The sequence below is a fragment of the Alligator mississippiensis genome, chromosome 1 (assembly GCF_030867095.1).
Source record: "Alligator mississippiensis isolate rAllMis1 chromosome 1, rAllMis1, whole genome shotgun sequence".
Taxonomy (NCBI): domain Eukaryota; kingdom Metazoa; phylum Chordata; order Crocodylia; family Alligatoridae; genus Alligator; species Alligator mississippiensis.
The window spans coordinates 470,279,700-470,289,763 of NC_081824.1; the positions used below are offsets into that span (position 1 = coordinate 470,279,700).

Here is a 10,064-nt window from a genome sequence, read left to right on the forward strand (position 1 = left end):
AGAGATGGGGTCAGGGGAGCATAGGTGAGTGAGAGAGCCTGTCATAATTAGGGATGAGCTGACTGGCCACCTAATGATAAGCAGGACAGGGGAAGGCACTGAAAACCAAACTCTGGACATCTGAAGGCAGCCTCCCTAAATAGATTGATTTGGACATCAAGGCTTGGTTGATGAGAGGAGTTGGCCTGAGAGAGGGGACCAGGTGTAGGGTGGCCCTTTGGGGGGGCTGCAGCCCCCCACCATGTGTCAGTGCTTGCTGCAGGATATCAAATCCTTAAACCAGTGATTCTCGACCAGGGTATGGCTGCACCCTATGTTGCCATGAGATCTTTTTATGGGTGCCATGCAGTGTACAAATGCCCATGCATGATTCACAAGATGAGCCCAGACATTTCAAATAGGAATCCAAAGTGTCAAAACCATGCTGACTTGGTGTGGGCTTCCTGAGCTCTTTGCAAGAGAAGGTTTGCTCGCTTATTTTTCTGTAGTCAAGACATGAATGAAGGTGGAGAACTAGCACTGTCATTAGGGTGCTTTGTATTTAAAGAGGTTGAGAACCACCAACTTAAGCACATACTTAAGTCTCTCCCAATTCAGCAGAGCATGTCAACATGGGCCTATGACTTCAATGACTTGAGAGATCCAGCCTACAGACATGCATATTCAAATCAGTGTAAACTTGAATACTTCCTCTCTGTTTTTTAGCCTAGTAGCAAGCTAGGCAAATAAACCAACAGTAATGTCATATAACTTCCCCATGCACTGTGATGGCAAGCATTAAACCAGAAGGCCACACTGTGAAAAGCTAGTAAATGTAAGAAACTGAAGATGAGACTTAAAGTAGAGAGTTAAAGATGGTATCTATGCCATCTACACATGCACTAATCTGCATTAACTAATCCTGCTTAAATTTTAAGGCGCATTAATGCACCTTAAGGGTCTACATGTAGACCCCTGCATAATGCGCCTTAAGAAGCATTATTTTTAAGGCGTATTAGGCTTAATCTCGCTTAAAACCACATGTATACATGCCCAAAATGGACAAAATAAATGACATCGTCACAGCACTAGAGACTTAGAAACTCTCTACATATATGTAATGCACGTACATGGAGGTTTCGATTCAGTATAGGAGGTTTATTGGTATATATAAGCACAGCTGGTAATGCAATGTATAACTTAACTGCGTGATTGGTTAAGGAGTCCGGGGTTGGGATGATGAATGTAGTGGGTGGACTAGAACTGGCTAGGTGAGAAGACTAGGATTTCAGTGAGGAGCTATGGTGGGATTAAAGAGGAGAGATTAGAATAGGGAGTTAAAGGTGGGAGTGAACCAGGATTAGGACAGGAATGGGTTGGAGGGGATGGGACAGAGGATTCAAGCTTTGGGGTTGTAGGCACATGGCCTGCGTCCACTGCAGCACAGTCCCTTCCAGAACGAGGACATGACTCTAGGATTCCTGTTTGTCGTGCTTCCCCTGCAAATCCCTATGAAAGCCACTAGAAAAGCATATCTGCCTACACAACCAACCTAAGAATTTGTTCCCGTTTGATTTTATGATGATTAGAGCCCCTCTCTCAGTCTGTTGTAATAAGATTGCAGCTGGGTCTAAACTGAGCTCAGAAATTAAGTTGCAATTCGGAATCAAAACCGCAGGGAGAGGTTTGGAAAAAAGGCTCGAAATCCAAGTCTAATGCTGGCATTTCTCCTGCAGTGCACTTCTGAATACGAACTTCACTGGAAAACTGGAATTTTCTGTTGTAGCAAAACTCAAGAATAAGCTTCATCCTAAAGCAATGAGGAACAGTGTTGGGGTGGAAAGTCTTAAGTGAAGGGTTATAAAATTGAGAGACTGAAAGAACAGTTATAAGGCAGAAAATGAGTGAAAATGGAAAGAGAATATAAAGAGGCCCGGAAACTGGAGTGGGAATATATTGCAAGAAATACTGTAACCACAACCCAAAGGAAAACCAGACATTTGGGTTCTATTTTCGGGTCTTCCTGGGGCCTGATGGGGACCTTGGACACAACCTGTCACCTCTGTATGCCTCATTTTCCTGTCTGTAAATGGGGAATCCTGGTAAAAATGCTCAGGTGTCTAGGAATAAAAAATAATGCTGCGTAAGATCTGGGTAGTATTGTCAGCTTGCACAGCGCAAGGGACAGAGTAGAGCTGAGAGAATCCATCACTGAGAATTCATTTGTTTCTTAGGGGTCTGCACAATTTAACCTGACTTTTCTTGTCTTTTTGCTCCCTTCACAAGTCAGCAAAGAAAAACCTTCCAGCCAAAGAGCAGCCTCTCCCCGATCCAGCATTCGAGTGGATATGACTTGGTTTTGGCTCAGATTTTTGGCTGATATTCCACTGTCTAGACAAGGCAGTGCTACTTTCAGCCTGAGGAGTGATTTTCCTGCGTCTTCCTGTGCACGGTGCTTTCTTAACCAGAAGTACTGACATCCATGGCATAGAAACCCAAGAGAAGTATCTGTTATACAAAAGAGAGCAAGTTTACAGCTATCAGCAGGAGGCATGGCTTAACAAGATGCCGGTAGATAAGACATTACCAGCTCTAGATTCATGGAGTCTCATTCTACCGTTCCAGCACCTTTACACTTGTGCAGCCCCGTTGATCTCAGTAATGATTTACTCCAATGCCCACATACAAATCAGCTCAGAATCTGGCTCATGCATCCTGCGACTCAAAGGAACTATCATATCTCCAACTAGGGGCTGCAGATTTCTAGAGGGCCTGCAATGGGACAGCAGAAAACTGCAAAGGGGAAATATAAATGGAGGAAAAAAGCCAGGTACAATTCTAGGTTGTTTGGGGAGGTTGCAGTGTGGTTGCAATGATGACACAAAATCTTACTTTTTTATTATCCGCTAATAAAATCCCCATCATGAATGAAAGAGGCGGGTGGGGGCGGCTGTGGGGATGGAAAACTGTATCTGGCCCTGTGCCCTCCATCTGCTGCCTTGGATCCACCCCTACCCCTCCTGCTGCCACCCTCAGTCCTGCCCTGCTTTACCCATCTCCCACTGCTGCTCTAGTTACAGCCCCACTCTACCCCACTGCCCCACGCAAGGGGGGCATGGCATGCAGCTGAGCGGAGGGGTGGCGTGCAGCCACAGGGCATGGTGCAGGGAGCAGCTACAGCGCAGGCAGCACCCACTGGTTGCACCCGTGTAGCATGGGGATTGGCCCTGGGGTGTGGTGTGGGGCGTGTGGGGGGCATGTTGCATGGCTGCATGGGGGGGTGGTGCACGGCCACAGGGCATGGTGCGGGCAGCAGCCCCAGGGTGTGGTGCTGGGAGGCTACAGGGAGGGGAGCACCTGCTGGCTGTGGCCGCATGGCATGGGGAGTGGCCCTGGGGTATGGCATGGAGCACGTGGGGGGGCATGGCGTATGGGTACGTGCAGAGGTGGGTGGCGCGTGACTGTAGGGAATGGTGTGGGGAGCAGCCATGGGCAGAGGGAGCACCTGCCAGCTGCTGCTGCATGGTGTACGGCACGGCCCTGTGGTGTGGCGTAGAGTGCACTGAGAGCGTGGCACATGGGCAAGGGGGGGCATGGTATGGAAACACGGGGGGGGTCATGGTGTGCAACCGCAGGGTTCTGCACAGGGAGCGGGCACGGGCGGTGCGCCCTGCCCCCCAGTCGTGTGCTGCAGCCAGTGGGCGCTGCCCATGCCCCCTGTGCCCACTCCCCGCATGGCACCTGGGGGCTGCACACCACACTCCACACCCCACACCACAGCCCGGGGCCACTCTGCCTGCCACACCCCACAGTGGGGAGCACAGCCTGGCCCCAACCACCTCCGTCCTCACCTCCGTCTGTGTGTCTCTCCATGTGTAACGCTCCAGACGGTGCATGCACAGTTGGCCCGGAGCATTACGGACAGACAGACACACAAACAGAAGTGGTAAGGCTTTTATGATATTAGAATTATAATGTAGAATCATAGAGGTACAGACCACTATAACAAGCTTAAGAAGGGAGATGCAACCTAAAAGTATCTGAGAACTACTGACCCTACCTCTCTATCCATCTGTCCATCCATCCAGCTTTATGCTGCTGCCCATCAGAATGCTTTCCATGTGAAATCAGTGGCGATAACCAAGTCCCCAGTGGACTTCATGGAGTTGCTGATGCTCCTGTTTCTAGGGTCAAAACGCAACATGGGGAGAGAGAGAGACTTTAGTAGAGAATAGAGGTTGTTTGCTCTCAACAACCTAAGTGGTTTTCAACCACTTTTTTCACTTACAATTTTGAAAGGAGGTGTGGACCGCTTTGAATTGTAAGTGTGGCTATTCACATACTTTTGATTGATCGTCATCATCTTTCATGGACCCTTCGGACATAGTTGGTGGACCCCAAGGGTCCACGGACCACAGGTTGAAAACCACTGACCTAGGTGGATCCAGGGGTGTGTGGGAACAGTGGCTGGCGCTGCAGAGGTCGCTGCATTTCCCATTTCCAGCCTCATCCCACCCCAACCACTCTATAGGGTGAGAATCCCCTGCCCACCCACACTTAACACCCCCTCCCTTCCCATCCATGCTCAGCAGCACCTCCCCTTCCCTCCCGTCCCTTCCCCTCCCCTCCCCTCCCATTTTCTCCCTCTTCTGCCCACCTCTGAGCCTGGCTCCCCATGCAGATCAGTTGGAGCAGGGCAGGAGCACCTCTGGAGCTCCCCCCACTTCTAGGTCATCTACAGACAGTGGGGGAGGGGGGAGGAGGGGAGGGGACATGCCACTGAGCATAGGGGGGAAAGCAGTGAGTGGGCAAATACTTACCTGTTTTGGGGACTTTAAAAAAAGTCCCCATTTGCTGCTCCCGCGACATGGTCCCAAAAGAGGGTGTGACCCCACCGTCGCACCCCTGCTTGGCAAAGAGCACTGCAGAATGATGCATTGGGGTCCTCTGCAATGGAAATGGGAGATGGGGTTTAGTACTGAGTAGCCAGGTGGACACCAAGTCTGAATTTGCCATCTGGGGAGGGGTGTCAGAATAGCTTCCCCCACACAGAGGTGTAGGGCTGTCTTAAAAAGACACTGGTTCCCTGTCTGAATAATTATGAGTTTGAACACCTGGAGACAAACCAAAATGAACCCAGGGTGCTTAGCTCCACCCTGAGAAGTAGACTAAGCTTCCTCCTTGGAGATGACAGAGTCTGGTGGGTAGGAGACTCAGCTCTGACACAGACTTCCTGCATGACCCTGGGTGAATCCCTTTGCCTCTGCCATAGCTCCCTATCTGAAAAGTGAGCATAATAGTTGTCCCCTGTACCATGGAAATGCTGCGAGGATAAATTCATTAGGCATGGAGGTGTTCAGATAAATTCCCTGGGTGATGGAGGCTGTAAGTACATACGGTGCGTGAGTCAAATGCCCTGTCTGGGCAGGGATGGGTTGGCCTAGGCTCTGCTACTTACTTCCCAGCTCTGATGCTATTATACACAGGCACAAACTGAGTCTTGGAGCACCTACAGGCAGGCCCCCATATCCTGTCCTTCACACTTTGTGCCCCTGCTGCCATCTTAAGGACCTCACCATGGGTTCTGGTGCACAGGGAGCATCAGGGCTTTGGGGCACAGTTTTAGGCCTCAAGTCAATTATGAAGACTGTAGAGGCACAGAAGTCATGCGTAGATCACCTGCTGGGATCCATTTCATAGTTTCAGAGTTATAGTTTCATAGCCGTTAGGGTCAGCATTTCAATCTGCAGTAGCCCCGTCCGTCTCAGTATAGTTGCTTCTGCAGGGAAATGGAGCTGGATTTGGCTTTACATCTGTGAAAGGTCTTGAAGAGCTGAGATTGTCAAAGGCCATCTTGGTATCTGGGCAGCTAAGGTCCCATTCGTGTTAATAGAAATCAGGCACCCAGATCCCACAGGCAGCTTTGAAAACCTTGGGCGTAAGTGCTTGCAACGGAGGCAGAACAATTATTGCTCGACCTGTTTCGACTTCCCGTGAGTCACAACCGCCATCATGCCCCTGTTGGCAGTCGAGCAGCTCAAGCAACCCACCCCCGGCTTTGTTCGACATTCCTCTATACAAATTACTGCTGTATCCGAATGCTCACTTGTATCTCCCAGCGCTGCTTCATACCTGGGTCTGCCTCTCTGATAGTTGCTTTTTAAGAAGTCAATTTAGGGAATAAGTTACAGCCCCAAACATGATTCTGCTTGCTTTATAAGCTTATGTTGGGAAAGAGTGAGGCTTGGAGCTAGTGAGTCTGAACAGAGCATAGTCTGGTTTGTGTCAGCCTTTCTCCCAGATGTATTTATAGACTAGGTAGATAGATAACTGGCTCAATAGCTACAAGCAAAGGATAATTATTAACGGGTCCCACGGGGATCTGTCCGGGGCCTGGCGTTGTCCAACGTGTTTATTAACAATTTGGATGCTGGTATGGAAAGCTTTCTGAGCAAGTTTGCAGACAACACAAAACTGGGAAGGACTGGGAACACATCAGAGGATGTGAGCACAATTCAGAAGGATCTCAACAGAGTGGGAAGTTGGGCTAGAGCTAGCAGGATGAAGTTCAGTATGGACAAATGCAAGAGGCTACCCCTCTTGCATATATAAGACAAAATGGGGGACACCTGGCTGGATGGTGTGCAAGAGTGTGCAGTGTGATGCAGCCGCACACAAGGCCGATGCAGTTTTGGAGAAGCATTAGGTACAAGACTTGGGAGGCAATAGTGCCTCTACTTGGCACTGGTTAGGCCTCATCTGGAGAACTGTGTGCAGTCCTGGACTCCACATTTTAAAAAGGATGTGGGGAAATTAGAGAGGGTCCAGAGTCAGGCAACAAAATGATCAAGGGCTTGGAAAGCAAGTCATGAGAGGTGAGGCTGAAGGAGCTAGGCATGTTCAGCTTGTGGAAAGGGTGCTTAAGAGGGGACATGACAGCAGTCTTCAAATACCTAAAGGGCTGCCCTAAAGAAGAGGGAAAGCACCTTTTCTCTCTTGCTGCAGAGAGAAAGATTTAGGCCAATGGCTTGAAGTTGCAGCAAAGTAAGTTCAGAGTGGATATCTGGATACACTTCTTCGCAGTGAGGCAGTGGAGTAGACACCTGGGGCAGCTGTGGACTTTCCATCTCTGGAGGCGTTCAAGAAGAGGTTGGACAGCCACTGGCCGGGGATGATCTAGCTGTAGCGATGCCTGTGCCCTACCATGGTATTCCCCATGTGTCTAAGCTTTGCTGGTTGTCCCCTTCCCCAACTTTTTTTCTGCTATATGTGCCAGGATGTGTTTAAGCCTCCCCAGAGTCATTGGGTGTTGGCTACAGCTAAGGCCAGGGACTTCAACTGGGGTGTGCCGATTCTCCTGGTAGGAGCGAAGCCAGAGGTTCCTGCATAGAGGGGCTTGCTCTTCCGGTCAGGGTGAGACCGATAGCTATATTTGGGGTCAGGAAGAGATTTTACCCCATGGTCAGACTGATATGGTGGGGTGGAGGGGTTGCCTTCCTCTGTAGCAGGGGAGTAGCCTTCTACCTGGATCTCTTGAGCATATATTGACAAGATTTTATACAAACAGGACATCGGCTACTGTGGTTCCCCTGCTTTACCTGTGGCAGGTTAGGGTGTTAGGCAGGGTTGACAGCAGTCTTATGTAGAGTTTAGGTTATGGGTGTATAGGATGGGCTGGATAGGGATGATCCTGCCTCCGGCTCCCTTCTCTATGACTCCACGCAGCACTTCACTCCAGTGCTGAAGGAGGGAGTGGAAGAGGATGCCCAGGAGGGGTACTGCAGCTCTAAGACAAACTTAGTGCATGTGTTGCTATCTCCTCGGATAGCATTGGCTTTTGCTGGTTATTATTTGCATCAGGACAGCTTTTAGTCTTTAACAAACTCTATTGCAACTAGAAGGCACATACGTGGACTTGGGCACCTGAGTGAAATTCTGTTCCATGCCGGGACTGTTTTATTGCGCATTAAGCATCATGTAAAAACATGACATGATGCTGCTGCACAATAAAATAGTCTACTGCGCATGAAGCATTACTAAAAAGTGTGCAAATGCACTACCCCACATTAGCACAGCCGAATACACAGTAACTTAGCACCTCACATTGGAGGTACTCACTTTAAGGTGCATTAGAAAAGGTGCGTTAATGCATGTGTAGACACGCTCGCCGTGTCTCTGCAAAGTGGCCAGTTCAAAAGGTGGGTGGGTGTTCCTCCTCCTCGCTGCTTTTCTGTGACTCAGCCTCAAGGGCCAGAGGATAGTGTATTGCATAATTCATGAATGGATTCTCTGAACTTGAACCTGGTAAAATGGAGTTGCACTTAGGTGTCTGAGTCCTTCAGAAATAAAAGTGAGAAGGAGTGCGCTGAATATAAAATGCTGTGCTAGGGACCAAATGCATCTAGAAGGAACTGATCTCAAAACAGGGCACACAAAGTATCAGAGTCTCTTTGGGCACCTCTTTGCAAGAGAGGAGGAATCTGCTTTCAAATCTGACTAGTCCAAGCTTGTTAGCCACGGAAAGAAAAGAGACTAGGGTGGAGCTGTGGATACCCATCTCAAGCAGGCTATGCCCTGGCAGTCCTGTTGCCTGGGTAAGATTGACTGGCATAACAAGTCACGACTTCCAAAATACACGGACAGAAAATGCACAGCAAACCAAACAGATTTGCACGGATTTCAACCCAGACCAGGCGAATAGACATGATCGTGGAATTCAGATAATGACTAAATGTATGAAGCATATCGCAAGCAGGAATGTTAGCAATGTGTTTGCTCCAGGACAGAATGAGCTAGGAACCAAGGAATTAAGGAAGTTACAGATTTCCCTTGCTGCCATCCAGGAGACATGTTGGCAGAGTACAGGAAAGAAATAACACATTTTTTTATTTTTTTGTCCAGACTTTTAAGCAGACCAGCAAAATATAGAAATGCAATTGCTATAGCCATGGAAAGGATGGTTGTCTCAAAGAACTGCTGGAAATGACTGTCTGAACAGATTGCCATAATTGAGGCTTCCTCCTGCCTACAATAAATTGCACATAACTGCAGTCTGCTGTTTTCCCACAACAGAAGCAGCAGAAGAAGAGGAGGAGGATGGTTTGGATCAACAGTTGGATAGCATTGGAGATGAGGCTCCAAGTTTTGATGCTGCACTGGTAATGGGAGACATGAATGCAAAGGTTGGAAATGAACATAGTAAAGAAATGGCAAGTTTGGGGCTGCACGGTATTGGGATGGCAAATCACGATGGGGCAGGGTAAGAACGTACTGTGAGATGCACAGTCTGATTGTCTGCCTGGAGCAGGGGGTTGAACTAGATGACCTCCTGAGATCCCTTCCCACCCTACTTTTCTCTGATCTGGTGACTATTGGGAGTACTTGGCTTCCTCACAAAGATCTGCCCAAGGCTATATGGAATTGCCCAGACAGGCACGTGAAAACCCAGATTGACCACCTCAGTAACAAGACGAGCCATATAGCAGTGATTGTGAACTATGTATAGGAACAGTTAATACTGCTGGAATAAGTCATGATGCCTCCTTATCAACAATATCATTTTCCATATTCAAGGCTAAGAAGCATTTAATAGTCAAGGCTAAGAAAAAGGCAGGTGCAAGCAGGACCGCCTATAATGTTGATAAGTTAAAGGATTGCACACAAGGTGATGTTGGAGGGTGTTTCATAACAATGAAGAAATTTCACTACAAAGCAGATGAGAAATGCATAAGGAGGTGACACAAAATTCAGTACAAGACAGCAGGGGTGTTTAAATGTATAGCCTGTGGGCCAAATCCAGCCTGAGGAACTATCCCGTTCACTGGACTACAAGCATGGACGTGGCAATAAGTGGCAGGAGGGAAAGCCAAAGATGACACAGGCCCAGTCACCCTCTCTAGCTGCTTTGCTCATCTACCATGCCTGGCCCTACCTCTCCAGCCACCAGTCCATGCCATGTGCTCCATGCTGGAGCTAGAGCTGCTGCTAAGCCACAGGGCACACATGGGGGGGACTAAAGCCATTGCTGCATGCCCTGAATTGCAGCCTCTGCTGCCTCTGCCACAGCCACATGATCCAGCTCAGAG

General features: G+C 48.8%; 1 long non-coding RNA gene across 2 annotated transcripts; it reads right to left on the reverse strand.

Annotated features, from left to right (window-relative positions):
* Positions 1-1,122: 1,122 nt before the first annotated feature.
* LOC109281105 (uncharacterized) lies at positions 1,123-9,421 on the reverse strand. 2 transcript variants are annotated; one of them, XR_002087655.2, is made up of 4 exons: positions 6,112-9,421; positions 4,800-4,926; positions 4,040-4,163; positions 1,123-2,487 (listed from the first exon to the last, which is right to left on the reverse strand). It is a non-coding gene; the product is annotated as an uncharacterized LOC109281105 (long non-coding RNA). The 2 variants fall into 2 exon arrangements; XR_002087653.2 differs by having other exon boundaries at positions 4,800-9,421.
* Between the last annotated feature and the right edge of the window lie 643 nt (positions 9,422-10,064).